Consider the following 18,300-nt stretch of genomic DNA (forward strand, 5'->3'; position numbering starts at 1 on the left):
ATTCAATTATTTACACATGACCCAAAGCTTGAATCCAACTAAATGGCACGACCACACAAACATTTCCTTTATTGCAAGCAACTAGACAAGGGTGCCATTGCTACTTTTGTTAATCATTATAGCGCTAGACTCACTATGTGACAATTCCAAATGAAACATATACACATAGGATTGAAATTCAAGCCTGGCCCATTATTAGTCGCAGTGTACGCAGACACCATTAGTCTTTACATAAGACACCCAAATGATAACCTGGCACCAATACTCCAAGAGATAATGCACTATGGGGCCCTATCAGGCCTTCAGGTTGACTGGGGCAAGTCTGATCTGTTCCCCCTGGCAGCCGAAACGCAACCTGTGGTGAGTGAGTTTTCACTGGTGTGGGACGACACCTGAACAAAATCTTTGGGTATACACATACAAACAGTAAATACTGCGGCTTAACTACGGCCTGGCAATGAATAGCTGGCAAAATGAGTAGAGCGATAGATCAGACTCCTCTTATCTATGGTGGGCCGCATCGCCATCATCAAAATGGTAGTCTTGCCCCAATTTTTATATCTTTTCAGAATATCCCCATACTATTAGCAAACGCATTCTTTGCCACGCTTCATTCTGTTCTTACAAGACTGTTATGGGGAGCAAGCAGCCACGCATAGGCTGGACCATGCTGACCCTTCCATATGAGCATGGAGTATTCGGAGTTCCTAACTTGCAGTTATACTACTTGGTAGTCAAAAGCAGCTTTGTAAGAAACTGGTCCCATCCGCATGTATGTATTGCATATGCCAAACCTGTAGTGGATCTGGCTTCCCCTGTGGCATTGGCTTATTACTGACAGGACTGCCACGCGACCTACAAAATATACAGACTGCATCTACTGCTATCTAGGCAAAGATGAGACTGTTGCATGTGTTGGGTGGATAACTGCTATAATCTCCGGCACTCCCACTAGCAACCAACCACTGGGTACCTATCACACAGGAAACCTTAGTCCAAAGCACCTTAGCAAGGTACTCCTTATAACCATTTGGGGACCTCTTCCCAGAGGGATACATCTTCTCAGGTACTGAGAACACACGTTTCCGAAATGTCCCCCTGATAGATCACTTCGTCGTGAGGCGGCTACAAGATGCAATCAGAGCTCAGATGCCAACCTAGCCATTAGAACGAGAGGAGTTTCCACCACTGCCTATGCTTTTCACCGACTCAACCAGAGACCACCTTATCTCAAAACTATACCACACAAGCTTAGCGATAATCCCCACATGCAATGCAAAAATATGTGCTGCATGGGAGCAAGACCTAGGATATCCCTTACCAGATCAGAAATGGTACAGCTGCTGCGCACAAACAAAATTAATATCCTTGAATCTCCAACCAAACTAGTACTCTTCAAGTTTCTTTGGGGTGTGTATGTTACCCCTGCCAAACTTCATCAATTGGACCGCAACCACCCAGGCAACTGTCCCAAATGCCAAGCGCCTATGGCAGACTTCATCCATATTACTTGGACATACCATAAAATAGCCTCATACTGGCCTGGGGGGCATTTTGGCCAAAAAGAACAGCTGATCTGGTCGGGGGGCCTTAGAACAGGAGAATAAACCTTCAAATAGGGCAGCAACCCTTGGCCAAGGGGTAGCTCCCTAAAAATGTAATAAAAAACTTCCAGGTGCCTAGTAGGTTCAACCTCCCCCGGGGGGACAGAACTGCTGAAAAATGGCAGATACTCAGATACTCCGATTTGTTATGCCCCTTAGGAGTGACCCTTGCAAGTGGTTGCTCCCCAAAATTTCCCCCCCAAAATCCCTGGTGTCTAGTGAAGTGGATTCCTGCTCTACGATCGTGGCCTCACCTGCAATACAGATACAGGGGGAAAGTCTTTTTCCCATGCATCTGTACTCCTAAACCCCAACCCGGAAGAAGGACTTACATTAATGTCCTCTCCCCTGACACATTGGAAGGAAATGGCTTCCAGTCCGTCCCAGGCTGCACTTGATGAGCATGCCAACGTCATCAGATCGCCGGGAGTCGGTGGTAGCAGAAGCGCTTCCTCTGGGATCTCCAGTGGAGTCATGTGGTTGGGTACCACACTGGGAGAGCATCAGCGCTTCCCCCCGTGGAGCAGTGCCAGGATGTAATAGTTATGCCCTCTGCAAGGCAGAACTGCTGCCCTTGGCACCAAAGGGATTCAAAAGGGATTCAAATTTACCATGACCATATGACCATGACCATATGGAAACAACAGAACTGGAGTGGCTGTTGTTTGTGGTGTTTTGTGAAATGCATGTTCATGCAGGCCAAAAATAGATGCAAGGCGCATTTTGTGCTAAAATATTGCATAAAATGTCCGATTTGTATTTCACGTAATTACACGTAATTTTTCCAAACATATAGGGTAATTAATTTAAAGCAAATTATGTTAATTAATTTAGCTGTAGCCTGGAAAGAACAGAAGTTACACGATGTTTAGGATCTTGAAGACTCCAGACAAAAAAGGGTGCATCGTCCAAATATATAATAGTGTAATGGTTTAGGATATGAGAAAAGATGTGATTCATTAACCTTTGAAAAATTCCTGGAGCATTGCACAATTTGAAAGGCATCACCTAGTATTGAACTAGTCAAATGAAAAACTGCATCCCACTTCTCACTTTTTTTGTCTCAACATTCGGTAAGCTCAGCATAGATGTGCTAAAGATAGTGGTTCCTTGTACACATTTCACTATATCTTTAAGAAAGTGTAATGGATACCTATTTTTAATCTCAACCTTGTTTTAACCTCAGTGTCTAAGCTATGGTAAAATGTCCTAAGTTTTAACCTGAGGGGTGGGGTTGGCAAAGGTGTGCATACCTCTCTTCCTAGCTTGGAATTCCCACTGATTCTCCCACCCAAAGTGGGGGACAGAACCGGTGGGAGCCAGGTGCTGGGTGCAGCAAAAGGTGGCAGGCTTTTGAAGCTACCCCTTTTGTGGACCTAGCTCATCCTGGGAAAGGAGGTGTGCCAACCATTCCATATTGATAGACCCCTTAGCTTAAATCTGAGATGCCAGAGAAACCTTCTTATTTGTTCAAACAGACGTTTGCTAAGCACTACAATGGTGTTCATTCCAAATATTTGTAATATTTTAGATATGGTTCATGTGGTGCCATTAAACCATATGGTGGACTATTTAACTGATGTTACACTTGTGAGATAATCTAGAAATAGGGGACAACGTTCACTTGATTATTTGCCAACCCCAACCCTTAGGTGGAGGAGGCAAGGCGAAGATGGTAATCCAAATATATCAACATATTGAGATGAGGAAATCAAGTCAAAGAGAGATCATCAAATGATCCAACAATGAATCTGTTTTTTCTTAAACTACACCAGATTCTAAACATGTTCAGGGGTCTTCAAGAGTTGAGGAATACAATTATTGTTGGACCCACTATGCGTATACACCCAAAAAAGCACTGCTATCTAGGTGAGATGGATACTATAGGCCCAAACTATTTACAACACATAAGGAGATTTATATAAGAAGCACATGTGAGCTGGACTCTCTCAAAGATGATCCAACATAAAGATGCTACAGGCCACCTTCTCTTTCTCTCTCACAATGGCCTTGGCATTTCCAAGACTCCTAACAGATCATACAGGAAAGGGATGACCAGGTGTGTTACATTGTGAGCGCTGTCCATCTTTATTCTGTGTTCCTTTTCTGTGTCTGATAAGTTCCATTCTGCAAAGATTCTTCCAGGGGTCTTTTTAGTACTGGTGGTCTCAAATGTTAGTCAAAGAAACTGCCCTGCCGGATATCACAGTAAGCTTCATCAGCAGACCAAACTTTATTTGGCCTTTCAGACTTTCTTTTGAGAAAAGGGGCCCAAGAAAGTTTAGTAATCATTCAAAGAGAGATTCATAACACCTAGTGGAGGTGTGGCCGAAGTAAACACTGCTGCTGAGAAATTGCCTATTAAGTAATCCAACTCAGAACAATCAGATGCAAACTGTCTAAGATGGTGATTAAGTAAGCTAATAGAGCATATAGAAACTCAATAAGCTTAATGGGGTGACCAGAATAATCTGTAGCAGTTGAATTAGCCCAGGAACATGAGCTTTCAAAATCATTTTTAAGTGTGCATTCTGACTTAGTAGTTGTTGCAGTTCTTGTACTTAGTATTGAAAGATTGCTGCCAGGTCTTGTGAGGGATCCATGGCAGTACTTGACTTTAGGAAATGTGGCATCATAATCTGTAAATAGCTAAATGCAACATTCGCACCTTCTTCTCTTATTGAAGCTGCCTCAAGTAAGCGCTACCCATCCATGTAGCCTCTTTGGAGCTTAACACTTAGAAATATCATGAGAAAAGAAATCTTTGATTGGAGGATAAGTATGAGAGGCCTAAAAAAGGCAAACTATCCAGGCATACATACTGTCATAAACACTGAATTGAAATATATAAGGAATGGATCAAGCAGGATTCCAGGAGACAGAGTTGGCTTCTGGGAAATAAAGCAGATTTTCAGGAGGTGAATCAAGAATCCAGGAGATGCGATCTTGTGAAAACATTTTACAGACATGGGCTGAAAAGGACATTTACAGCAAGTATTGGAGAGTGGATGACACATAAAGTAACAGTTATTGTGGTTTATAGAGAGAGCATTGTATGTGTCATCGTAAAAACAGGAGTATGCTTCCTGTACGGTGCCAAGATCATGAAGAGTGCTGGGTTCCTTGGACCAATGCCGGAGTACACACTTCCAAGATTGGCATTGGCTTCCAGCATTACAGATGGTCCTATTCTGTTGACTTATCTTCCAACTTTTACTCTGTCAATCTTTGAGCATTTGTATGACACCCTTGAGAATAGCGTAGATTTTCACAATAGAACATGCTCTAGAAGAAATCGATTGATAATTGAAAAATCCATATTGATAGACCTCTTAGCTTAAATCTGAGATGCCAGAGAAACCTCCTTATTTGTTCAAACAGACGTTTGCTAAGCACTCCAATGGTGTTCAATCCAAATATTTTAAATATTTTAGATATAGTTTAGGTGGTGCCATTAAACCATATGGTTGAATATTTAACTGATATTACACATATCTAGAAGTAGGGAACAACGTTCACTTGATTATTTTTCAGGACATAGTGTAAAGATGAGTCCAAAGCAGTTTGTGGAAGGAAGTAGACTTTACTTAAATAAGCATACATGAGAAGACCTCCAGCTCCTTCAGCAACCTCTTCTTACATTATAAATACAAATAAAATACAACGTAACATATGCAATACCATATAACATGTGCAATACAGATTATATTTCATGAAAGAATAGAAATTAGGGAGTAGGGTATTTGCATTTTCCAACATTACCACTACTCCAAGCAGAACCATCACCCAAGATAAGAATGTTTCTTTTGACACACTTCACTTGTTTAGGTCGTGAAAACTTACTCTCCCCTTTAATCACTATACCACCCTTTCTAGTTACAACCCAATCACCTACTTTAATATCATTCTCACGCACCCTCATTCTCAAATTATATGACTGAGCAGAATCACTTTGCCGTTTATCAACACCACATTTCACACCCATACGATCAACCCAAACACACTCTTTGTTCCTCAGCCAACCCGAAACCTCTTTTGTACCAAGCTCCCGCCATTTAAGGGAAACAAAAGGCGAGACACCAGTAACTAAATGTGGCGTGACTCTATTAGACCACACCATTTTCTTGAGTTCATCAGACCGTACTAGACCGTTAGCAAGAGATAGTTGAATATTTTCCATTAACAATCTGTTAATTCTTTCCACAAGACCATTAGCCTGCGGCCTGAATAACGCAAATCTCTCATGACAGATTCCCATACCATCTAAAAATTCTTTCATTTCTCTAGAAACTAATTGCACCCCGTTGTCTGATACTAGAGTTTTCAGAATCCCTTCATTCAGAAACACTATTTCCATAAAAGCAATCACTCTCCTGGTATCAATATTCTCAGTAGACTCCACCACAAACCACTTCGAGTGATAATCCACCAGAACCATTAGAAACTTATTACGAGCACCCAATTTGGAAATTGGACCAAGAAAATCAATAGCCAATTTTTCCCAGGAACGTGCTGGAAAATCAACACACGAAAGGGGAGGCTGCCTAACAATTTTAGTTTTATCGCTACCAGCACAAGCATAGCAGTTTTTAACCAAATCATCTATTTCCCCATCCAAGCCTGGCCACCATTACGACTCACGAATTCTCCTCTTTGTCATGTTTCTTCCTAAAGGACCTTCGTGCGCCAAAGTCATAATCTTAGACCTAAGATTGCATGGTGGCGCCAACCTGTTTCTTCTCCACAACTTACCTTCTGAAACACTCAATTCACCCTCTACATGATGAAAACCCTTTAAGCGAGTGTCAGCACAAGACTCCCTAGACCACCCTTCAGAAACATTTCTCATGACTAATGATATCACTTGATCTTCAGACATGGCAAATTTCCATTCTGCTTTATCAAACGTTAAGATTTCATTACAACTAGCTGCAAAGTCGTCATTTTCCAAATCCTCACCTACTGACTCAACTGGCATTCTTGACAAATAGTCTGCAACTACATTTTTCTCACCTTTGACATATTCCATCTCAAAATTGTACTCAAGCACAGACAGAATCCACTTAGATATTCTGGGAGTTACATTTCCTTCCAAACCTCTTCCCCCCTTAAACAAATGTACAAGGGGTTTATGATCCGTTCTCACCCTGAAAGGCAAACCCCAAAGGAAATATCTGAAATGCTTTATTCCCCAAGTGCAAGCGAGAGCTTCCCTCTCAATAACGGAATAAGAGACTTCAGCTCCCTGAAGTCTCCTTGATGCAAATCCTATGATTTTCTCCACACCATCAGAAATCTGGGACAGAACTGCACCAATCCCTACAGCACTAACATCTGTGGTAACTAAAGTCCTAGGGCATCATTTATGAGGCCCCTTGCGCCATCGGAACTTCACTTTTCATGAAGTTCCGTGGCGCAGAAGCCTGCGTGGTATTTATCAGGCAGCAGTACGCCAGTTTTTGTGGCGTACTGCTGCCTGATAAATATCAGTCCCTTTAACGCAGTGTTCTGCGTTAAAGGGGCGTGCAATGGGTGTTGCTGGGGGCGTTCCCAGCAACATCCATGGCCTTTTGACACTGCCCCAGATTTACGAGAAATCGTAACTCTGAAGCAGTGCCAAAAGCTTACGCCTCCCCAGGAGAGGCGTAAGGGAGGCGCAACAGGGAGAAATGTCTTTATTTCTCCTCGTATTTCCTTTTTCTATGTGTGCTGCATTCTACAGCACACATAGAAAGAGGAAAAGCCTCTTGTGATTATTTTTGTACAGAAAGGTTTCCCTTCCTGTACAAAAATAATCTTCCCCGCAACGCAGGCACCCTTGCACCATTATGCAAGGGTGCCTGCGCTGGCGCAGGCAGCCCATTGTGCGCTGGCGGAGGGGAAAAGGACAGGAATGCGCCGTATCTTATAGATACGGCGCATTTCTGCCCTTTTCTTTTGCCGTAGGGAAGCACAGCAGGAAGGCCTGCTGCGCTTCCCTACGGCAAAAAGTCATAAATGAGGCCCCTAGCTTTTACATCAAAATGACCAAGAGTCGGTGCATGCACAATTCCTTTTTTAACACACTTGAATGCTTCATCACAAACCTCATTCCACTTAAATGTAACACCATTCTTCATCAACCCCCTCAAAGGTTCTACAACATCAGAAAATTCCTTTATAAACTTTGAACAATATTCAGCTAGACCCAAAAAGGATCTAAGCTGATCTTTGTTGGACGGTATAGGAGCATTGTTGATTGCAGAAATTATACTCTTCTTAGGCCTAATCCCTAGACCCAATATCTCATGGCCCAGATAAGTCACGCTATCTCGTTTTAATTGACACTTTTCCTTCTTTATGGTCAAGCCATTACTTTCCATACGTTCCAACACTTCCGTCAAAACCTTATCATGATGTTCACAACTCTTCCCAACAATCAACACTTGAAAACATAAAACATTCTGCATTCCCACCAAAACTTGTTGCATCACTCTCTGAAACACTGCCGAGGCAGACACCAATCCAAAGGGCATCCTACAATACCTAAACGCACCCAGCGGAGTCACAAAAGAAGTGAGATGTCGAGGTTGTTCATCCAAGTCTATCTGGTGGTAAGCTGCAGACATGTCAATCACACTAAAAATTACGCCACCACCCATAGCACTTAACATCTCAGAAATGTTTGGTAATGGCTGCCTATCCACCCAAATATTTTTGTTTAAGTCTCGGAGGTCCACACAGAGCCGAATCTTAGCTCCCCCATCCTTAGGTGCGACGACAATGGAGGCGAGCCATTCAGAGGCTTCAATGGGTTCAATTATTCTTAAATCCAACAATTTATCCAATTCATCTTTGAGAGGGGCCCTCATTAAATGCGGCACATTCCTAACTTTATGAACCACTGGGACCGCATTGTTCTTGAGAATGATTTTGTGCGAAAACCCCTTTAATTTCCCCAAATTGTCAGAGAAAACATTGGGAAATCTTCTCATAATGTCAATCTCAAAACTGTCAACATTAAGGACAGAAAGAGAAGAAACTGGGACAGCAGCATTAGGATTCAACAAAATGCCCAAATCTTTCTGGTGGCACCAACCAAGCAAGTTGGAGCCCTGCTTTGTCAGGTAAACTCGTCCAAATACTTTTCTATTTGAGAAACTTATTACCATCCATTTAAGCCCAAGTATATCTATAGTCTTCCCACTATAACCAACTTCTTTAATATCTGGAGTCCCCCAAGAAGCAACATCACAATCATCCCCCCAAACTTCAATGTACATATCTTTAGATAGCAATGTATAAAGACTTCCAGAATCAATTAACATTTTAACATCTCTTGTCTGAGGATGGTTTTCATCCCTGCTATCAAAATTAATGAAACAGTGTGGCTTTTCTAATTTATCTGTACTCTCGGAAGGTATATCGACAAGAGAAACATGGTCTTGAGTACTCTCATTGTTAGGTAATCCTTCAACACACAACATCAATTCTTGAACATTTTCGCAACAATCATCAACCTCATTGATATTTTGTGTTTTAGCATTACAGACTTTTGCTAAGTGACCCCTTCGGCCACATGTTCTACAAACAGCATTTCTGGCCATACATCGCGTACTTGACGCAATATGCCCAGGATTACCACACCTATAACACTTAATTTGACGAAAATGTCCTTGTTGTCCAACATTACTTGGACGATACGTAGGAAATTTACTAGTAGATTTAAAATCAAATTTTGCAGCAGGCTTGACTATCTTAGTCTCATGAACATCAGTCGAAACTTGAGAAACTTTTTCACTATGCTCAGTCACCTTTACAGCATCTTTAGATGCTACCAAATTTGTACACTTGTCCATTTCTTTAATCCATAAGTCGGTATTTTCAAGCCCCATAGCAATTTGTATTGCCTCTTCCAAAGTACAATCTTTTATGAGTCATTTTTCCGTTTGTTATTGGTACATCTAACGATCTGGTCCCTAATTAGAGAATCACTTAGATCATTAAATTTACAATTTAAAGACAGTCCCCTCAAAGCTGCAACAGAACTAGAAATGTCTTCATCGCTCCTTTGTACACGACAAAAGAATTTAATTTGTGTCTTTCTACAACAGTGTTGATTTTAGCTATAAATCTTTTTTCCAACATCTGCATGCTCATTTCGTAGACATTAGTGGGTTGACCATTACCAATACCCAAGGATATCTCTGGCAAATCTTCAGAAAGTCTCCTGCCTTCTACTCCTAAATTATGGAGTAAAATTGCCTGTCTGCGAATTGGGCCAAATTTGTCTGCACCAGTGGCAGGAATGTATGTCAAGAACAGCTTTTTCCATTCTTTCCACGGCACAGTAGGCTCACCAGGGGTAGGAAAAAAGGAAGGAGGAGCAGCAAATGATTGATCAGTCATAACTGTAGAAGGAATAATATAAGTTCCACACAATGCTTACTCTAATGGTTGAAGACAAAATACATCAAAAACAATTTGCCCACATCTTTTCCCAAATGAATAATGTAGAAGTTCCCACTAGTTTTCCACAAAATACATCAAAAACAATGTGTAAACTTTCTTAAATGAACAATGTAGAAAATAGTTCCCACTACATTTCTACTCTTACGCTTCATATAATGATTGCAGCATTGCCCACAAACAGTTATCGTTCCACGCTTGTTATTGTTTCTTGTTGCGACCTCTTTATAGCTTTCCGTTGCTCTCCGTGGTTATATGAAAGGAAATAATTTTTAGACCAATTCAAAATGGCCCCCGCGTTTTTCGACGCTACGTGATGCGTGATGACGATGGCACAGGTCGCGCGGGTGATTGCAGCTTCAGACAGCACTCAGAGGCAACTCCTGATGGTGCAAATGATCGTTGGATCAGTATCAGAGACGCAAGCTGCTTCTGATGCCGGAGCTTGGCAACAGCAGTGCGTGCAGCTTTTGATGACGGCGCTTAGAGGCAGCGCGCTCTGGTAGGCAGTTTCAAGCACTTCAAATAATGCAGATCGCAATAGCACGAATAACTTGATGAAATTGTCAATTCCAAGCAAATTCAGAAATAGTCTGCAACTCCAATCGGCAATGACGGGTAAAAAATGCTAAGATGGTTAAGCAGACATAGAAAAACAGTTTGAGATGGTACAATCAAGTACTTGGAAAATATTTCTTGTGGGTCCTTGCAGGATTAATAAAGAAAAAAATAGCTTTAAATCTTTTAAATCCTCAAGGAAGCAGACAAATAAAGGAACTGAAATCTAAATCCAGTAGACTTATAATTGAAGGAGTAAATGTATACTACCAGCTCCAGGTAGTATCGTCCAGGGGTGGAGGTCACAAGCAATCTGTCCCCTGCCAGAGTAGTGTCCCTTGTCGCCAGTGTAAAGATGAGTCCAAAGCAGTTTGTGGAAGGAAGTAAACTTTACTTAAATAAGCATACATGAGAAGACCTCCAGCTCCTTCAGCAACCTCTTCTTACTGAGCTGCACTTCACAACATAACATTCTGAGCTCCTAGCAACCCACTCAATGTTCCATTAAACATAGATCCTAACACATAGGTTGTGCCTTTTTTTCATATTTTTACAAAATGAAGGAAATGCTACACTGAGAGCTGATATATATGTCTGAATGTATGCTCCTTGGAGGTCCTTAAATGGATATTAATGATTATTGCACAGATCAATAAGCAGTTTATGTGTGTTGAATTGGCAGTGCCTCCTATAATGATTTCCTGGTAATGTTGTGCAGTACCTGCATGTTTTACGCCTGTCTACATTGAGGTCAATTATGCTGTCTATTCAAGGGCACTTAAACAAGTCACTTTCATTGATTAAAAAACACAAACAGAACTTTAACTGTTAATGTTGGTGACATAAATAAAGTAAAGCTATTTATCTACAAACAAACAGTATGTGGCCAGTTCCAGGACATTGAGTCTGCAGCAATGTTCTGTGACTTTCTTTGAAGAAATATCTTTAGCTTGGGCTTTCTTGCAGTAGCTGATCTTTTGCAGCGTTGTCAAACATCAACTCAGTAAATGTAAAACATGAAAACAGCAGATATGCATGTGCTGAATCACAGAATCAGTGTTAGAAGAATGGCAGGTTTCCACCAATGTAGTTTTACAGTTGGAAACTAGGTCATATGGGCAGGGAGGGGTAAAGGTGTGCAAGCATGAGAATTACATACTTTAAAAATTATTATTCTCACAAAATTAAAACGAATCAACCACTAACGGAGCCAGGCCTATATCTTTATGGTCAGCATGTCTACTTGCAGTGGTGTGATTTCCATTATCATTTAATCAATCTGACAGCAAATCTGCATAAATATATTTTGTGACATAATGTGCTCCATAAACTCTATGGCTGGAAAAGATTGCCAGTAGCAAATAGATTACCTTGTATTCTTTGAGAATCCTTAAAAGTCAGAAATGTATGACAAGCTAATGAAGAAACATACCAAAGTAGATTTCCAACCTTAGCCATCAGGATTATGACAATTATTAGAATTCATGTATAGCTAGAAGCTTTTAAACAACATAACTAGCAAGTGAGAATGGGTCCAATTAAAAAAACTGAATTTTATAGTATGTAAATTGTACTATAGTGGTACTAGTCATGCACTACAAAATGCAATTTGTAAACCAATGGCCATACACCTCTGCCTCTCTTATCTTTTCTCTGCGGAGGTCTTTGCACATATAGGGTATACCTTTGAGTTGTACATATTGTAGGGACTAGTGGGTGTGGGAGGGAAAATGGTGGAGCATTTTTAATAACTTTGACACTGTTTGACAAATCTGCACAAAATGTTTCCAAATAATTTGAGTGAATACTTTGTTAACTATGTTCATGTGGCTGGAAGGAAGTCATAAGAATTGACCTGTGAAAAGCTAAATTTAGTGAGGCTATAGAATTGCAAAAGTGGGAGTGAATTTGTTTAGGGACAACTTTATGCTGACAAGTTTAAAGCTAAAAAACTGCATCAACAGAACCCTCTATTCACATATATACTATCTTTTGGAGGTTCCTTTTTCTGTAGCGACTACAGGACAGGTTTCTATAATTCCTGAAGCAAAAAATATAACTTTTTTTCTTTCTGCAAATTTAAATCCTGAAGATCCAAATGGTACCATCCAGTTACTTAATTTATACCAAGCATCAGTCTTGCCTGTTGCAGAGGTCTTCCTGCCTAGCTCGGTAATACTGTAACCACTCATGGTATTCAGAAGATCCCTGACATTCCATTGTCAGGGGCCGAAGCTGGGCACTTTAGTGGGGGCATATTATCAAGAACGGCGTTAGTAAATATTGCCGGTTTTGCTGCAGAAAACTGCAGCTAAAGCAGTGATAAGGGGCTTGATAATATCCATTGGAGAATTCCAATAGAAGTTCATGTTCTTGTGTGAACATGGGCTTCTAATGGTATTCTCCAGGGCATATTATCAAGCCCATTATTGCCACTTTAGCAGCAGTTTTCTGCCACTAAACCGGCGATAATTGTAACGCCGTTCTTGATAATATGCCACTTGAAGATAAAGACTTGCTGATAATGTTTTCCTCTCAGCAAGATTGTGAAAAAAGTACCCAATCTATAAACTATAAATGTTTAACATTTAAAGGAGTCACAAACTCACTAGGTACATGCTTTGAAAGTGGTGTAAATTATAGCTTTAAATACATACTTAACCTCATCCTTGATTACTCCTGAACATTGTCCGTTTTTTGTAATTTTATTTTTGAATCTGTAAGCATTAGCCCAATTGGAGAATCTCACTTCCCTATAATCCATTGAAATATGAGGTTTCCTTTACCTTCCACCATCATTGAACCACAGTTGATCCTGCATTTTCAGCAGTGCACTAACTAGTGTTGAAGGGGTATGCATACTGAACTTGTTTTCCAATATCCACACTTTATGTGTCTTTAAATATTTACTCCTCCAATGCATCCTTTTTCTTAGTTTACAACTGCACGAACACTGATATATTGAATGTAGAATCTAGGTGAGAAATGTCCAGTAAATTTAGCCTACCATTGGCCAGATGTATTGAGATTGTGAAGAATGATTTCCAAATTGCAATTTTCTCTGAATTGCAAAAAGGAAATTATTATTCCTAATGAACAAAATGTATATTTTGTAATTCTCAATTACTAGTGTCTCACCATTCGATCTAAGTCATGAATTTTAAGGAGGTACGTTCCAGTTTGCGACCCATTAGTAATTATAGCAGCATCAGCAGACCACTATTTCTGTGATTGATATTAAGTAAAGCAATCTTGAAATACAGCTTGCTTTCCTTGCAGGAAAACAGGATGCATAAAAAAGTGTAACTTTTACCTTTCATTTTTTTTTAAAGTAGGCAGTGGTCTGGGGTACTGGTGCTTTCAATTTCATTTCTTTTTTAACATTCTCAAAGGCGAAAGAGTCCCATAGGGATCCCTTCCCATTTGTGAATGGATTCCTAGCAATTTTGAATTTGGTCACAAAACATTAATACATACAACTGCAATTTGGTTTTTGGGAGGAACGCCCTAAACACATCCATTCATATTACTGTATCACAAACCCACATTGCTATTATGTAGCATCTCAGTTTGGTGTTCGTACATTAAAAAAATGCATTTTTGTGGACACAAATAGCCTGATTCAAAAATCATTTGGATATCTTGGCCCAAGTTCTCTAAATGGATAAATGAAAGTATTAAATATATGTAAATGGATTGAAAATGTGTTTCACACATTTAATATACTTGTAATGATTTAAAAAGAGAATCACAATCAGAACATTTATTTCAGTGAGTTTGATGTGTTTACTATATTCCATTTCACGATAGTTATCTGAATTTCTGATCTTCATTTTTCAATGTTACCTATAAGCCTTATATTAATTACTTGACTACCTGCATATTGAAATTGGGCAGTTGCATTTAATGATCTGAACTACATTTCCTACACACTCACACAGAATGCATCCTTTTCAAGGCATAAAAGAACCAAAGTAAAAGAAGCCCAGATGACTCTGCCCAAAGTCTTTTGTGAGCTGAGACCAAGGATTCTGAAGGATTCTGAAGGCTGTGTTCAACAAGTGCATGTTTAGCCTTTGAATTGTTAGTTGCCTTGTTCTTTTCTGATCTTCTGGGGAAGAGATTTCTACGTGGTTTAGGTAGATCAAAGCAACAGTCTTCTACGCTTCTCTTAGCATTCTTGGGATAATATGTAGGCAGAGTTTGAGTTCCAGAATGTAATTTTGGTTTTAGATACTACATATTTACTGGCATTCTAAACCATCTAACAGTTTTAATGTATGTTTTCCTAAAGACTGATAATACTGATACATCTTAAACATTTTCTTTAAAATGTGTGTTTTCTCTTAACTGTGGCTATCAATTAAATCATCCAAATAATGATCAAGCTTGGTGAAGAAATCCTAAAAGATGATACCTTTCTTCTTATTCTCTCTGAGCTAGTGTCCTATTATTGGAAGAATAAGGAGTGGCAAGACTTACATGGACTACAGCCTTCCCGTTAGACATAAGTGGGTGATTGATTACATTTGTTTGTAGGCTATGTTAGAATTCACCTCTTGAATCATGGTGTGTCATTTTATTTAAGACTAGGGACTGCTGAATCACCCAGATTACACAATCTCCCACAGAAAATAGAATGAAACTGAGGGAAATGATTCACTGGCATCAAATCTAATGATTGCGAGAGGAAATTCTTGTTCAAAGGAACATGGGGACACATGGAATGTTAGAAACATTAGACAGAATGTTGATTACAAAGTTTGGGTCTGTCTAAGGGAGGATAATAGTCTATATAAATGACACCAATGATTTGTGTCTCCTGCTATAAAAAGAGGCAACCGTTGCAGTATGTTGCCTTGAAAATCTTAGTGATGAGTGTGCAAATCCTTAAAATTCGGCACGAGTGTAGCAGCACATGAAATGTGTTAAGTGTTCCTTCTTTTACACCTGCACTATAGTGTAGGTTAGCATCACCACTCTTTCATAACAATGTTGTTCCCTAGAATTGTGTGCTTAGTTCCTGAAGTTTATATTTAAATTGTTTACCTAAGTAGATATTTCATATACTTGTGGTTTCTAGGTATAAATGAAGTTGGATAAAGGCCATTAAATAGCTGCACAAGGTCTTTAGGTGTTTTATATTTTGAGATGGTTATCATTGAAGACATATACACTATTTCTCTGAAGGTCCTCAGTTTTAGCTGGAAATACCAGCATGTTTTGAGTGCAGGAAGGGGCGGGGCCTAAGGTGACATGTGTACAAACACGCCCTGTGGCGCGTTTTAGGTTGGGGAATTAATTCATTTTCAATCCAGAGGTCCCCTAGGGGCTGACTAGCCCACCAGGTACCTCCAGTAAGTGTCAGGGAACTGCGCTGCAGAGTGTTGTAAAAAGGGGCTTGGCCTCTGAACACCTCTCTGCAACGTAGCTCCCTGGCGCATACTGGAGGTACCTGGTGGGCTAGTTGGCCCCTAGGGGACCTCTGGATTGAAGAGGAATTAATTCCCGAACTTAAAACGCACCACAGGGCGTGTTTGTACACATGTCACCTTAGGCACCGCTCCCTTCCTTCACTGGTGAGCAAAATATTCCTCTAAAATCAGCGGAAGTACGAATTCCGATGAACTCACCTGTTATCAGGAGAGACCGCAGTGCTGCATCTTTCAGCCCACTACTGATCCTGAAAAGTAATTCTAACCATACTTACAGTAACTTAAATTTCCTTCAATAGGCTAACATTGACTGGTTTCATTTGGAAATTCTTTTAAGTGTGGAGTTTTGGAACTTTAAAAAATTCGACTAAAATCAGCCGAACTACGAATTCCGATTTACTCACCTGTTATCAGGAGAGACCTCAGTGCTGCATCTTTCAGCCCACTACTGATCCTGAAAAGTAATTTTAACCATACTTACAGTAACTTGAATTTCCTTCTTTAGGCTAACATTGACTAGTTTCACTTGGAAATTCTTCTAAGTGTTGAGCTTTGAAACTTTAAAAAATTCCTCTAAAATCAGATGAAGTACGAATTCCGATTTACTCACCTGTTACCAGGAGAGACCTCAGTGCTGCATCTTTCAGCCCACTACTGATCCTGAAAAGTAATTCTTACCATACTTACAGTAACTTGAATTTCCTTCCGTAGTCAAATATTGACTGGTTTCACTTGGAAATTGTACTTTAAAATATTCCTCTAAAATCAGCCGAACTACAAATTCCGATTTACTCACTTGTTATCAGGAGAGAGCTCAGTGCTGAATCTTTCAGCCCAGTACTGATCCTGAAAAGTAATTTTAACCGTACTTACCAGTAACTTGAATTTCCTTCCAAAGGATATCATTGCCTGCTATATAAAACATATATAAATTAAAAAAATATATACAATAAAAAAAACAAATATTACAATTTCAATATTTAAAAAAAAACAATTTATAATAAAAATATGTAATATAATTAAAAAAATAAAATATCTAAAAATAAACACTTTAAAACAATGTAGTGAATCAATATAAAGAAATATAACAATTCATACATTTAAAAATTATCATTTTCAAAACCTTTGAAATTCACTAAAAAACATAGGTTTCAGCCACTTTATAGTTAGGAATAAGCATTTAAAAAACCTTAGAAATTCACTGAAAAAACATAGGTTTTACACATGTTATAGTTAGCTGGACATTTCACTCATACAAAACCACTGAAATTCCCCCATTATAGTTAGTTCAGCTAACTATAACTCACTTGAGATGTCATCAGTGATGTCATGACTGATGTCACTGACTATGTCATGAGTGATGTAATATGTGACGTCACCAGCAGTGCATTGGGGGCGCGCAAGTTATAGTTATCTGAACTAACTATAATGGGGGAATTTCAATGGTTTTGTATGAGTGAAATGTCTAGCTAACTATAACATGTGTGAAACCTATGTTTCTTTCAGTGAATATATACATAGATAGATAGATAGATAGATAGATAGATAGATAGATAGATAGATAGATAGATAGATAGATAGATAGATAGATAGATAGATAGATAGATAGATTGCCGTTTGTTTTTGGAACAGAGACACTACAAATGGAAAGATTACGGCCCAGATTTAGAGATTTGTGCTATTGCAGAATCCGTAGAGTCAAATTAGAAAAAAAAATTGCCATCTCTAAAAATTCCTCTCTTTCTACACATTCACCAAGAATTGGAAAATTTTCCATTACAAACTGCCATAAGTCACACTCATTCTCGGACATAGCAATAGCTTCCTCTAAAGGGTCTTGTGGAAGTTGTTGATTCAGATCTCTCCTGTTGGAGATTCAAATAACATACAGACCTCAAACAGATCTTGTGATAATGTTGCAATTTAAACTAACACCTCAAAATAAAGATCATTGTAAATAAATAATGTACATTTTTAAATAATGTCTCAAAAAATGTAAAAGGCTTTCTGTCCTTCTGAGAAATCATAAAGTATAGACTTAGGATTGCCTTTGTGAGGGGTATAGAAACAGGATTTACAGATGTCTCAGTGTAGATTTCAGTTATTGGACCTTGCTGGAATGAATAAAACTGCCTTATGCTACAAAATCAATTACATATGGTTTCATTAAAGATTGAATTTCAGTATGTCCCCACTTTAGTAACCTAATGCCATCTTCTTTTGAATGAATACCAACATGCAATGCAAAAGCCACA

The 18,300-nt window shown here is 39.3% G+C and overlaps 1 protein-coding gene across 2 annotated transcripts in view; it reads left to right on the forward strand.

The window, feature by feature from the left end:
* Positions 1-18,300, forward strand: part of CACNA2D1 (calcium voltage-gated channel auxiliary subunit alpha2delta 1) — a 1,701,483-nt gene that overhangs the window by 1,113,947 nt on the left and 569,236 nt on the right. The window lies entirely within an intron of this gene.

The sequence above is a fragment of the Lissotriton vulgaris genome, chromosome 1_1 (genome assembly GCF_964263255.1).
Source record: "Lissotriton vulgaris chromosome 1_1, aLisVul1.2, whole genome shotgun sequence".
Classification (NCBI taxonomy): domain Eukaryota; kingdom Metazoa; phylum Chordata; class Amphibia; order Caudata; family Salamandridae; genus Lissotriton; species Lissotriton vulgaris.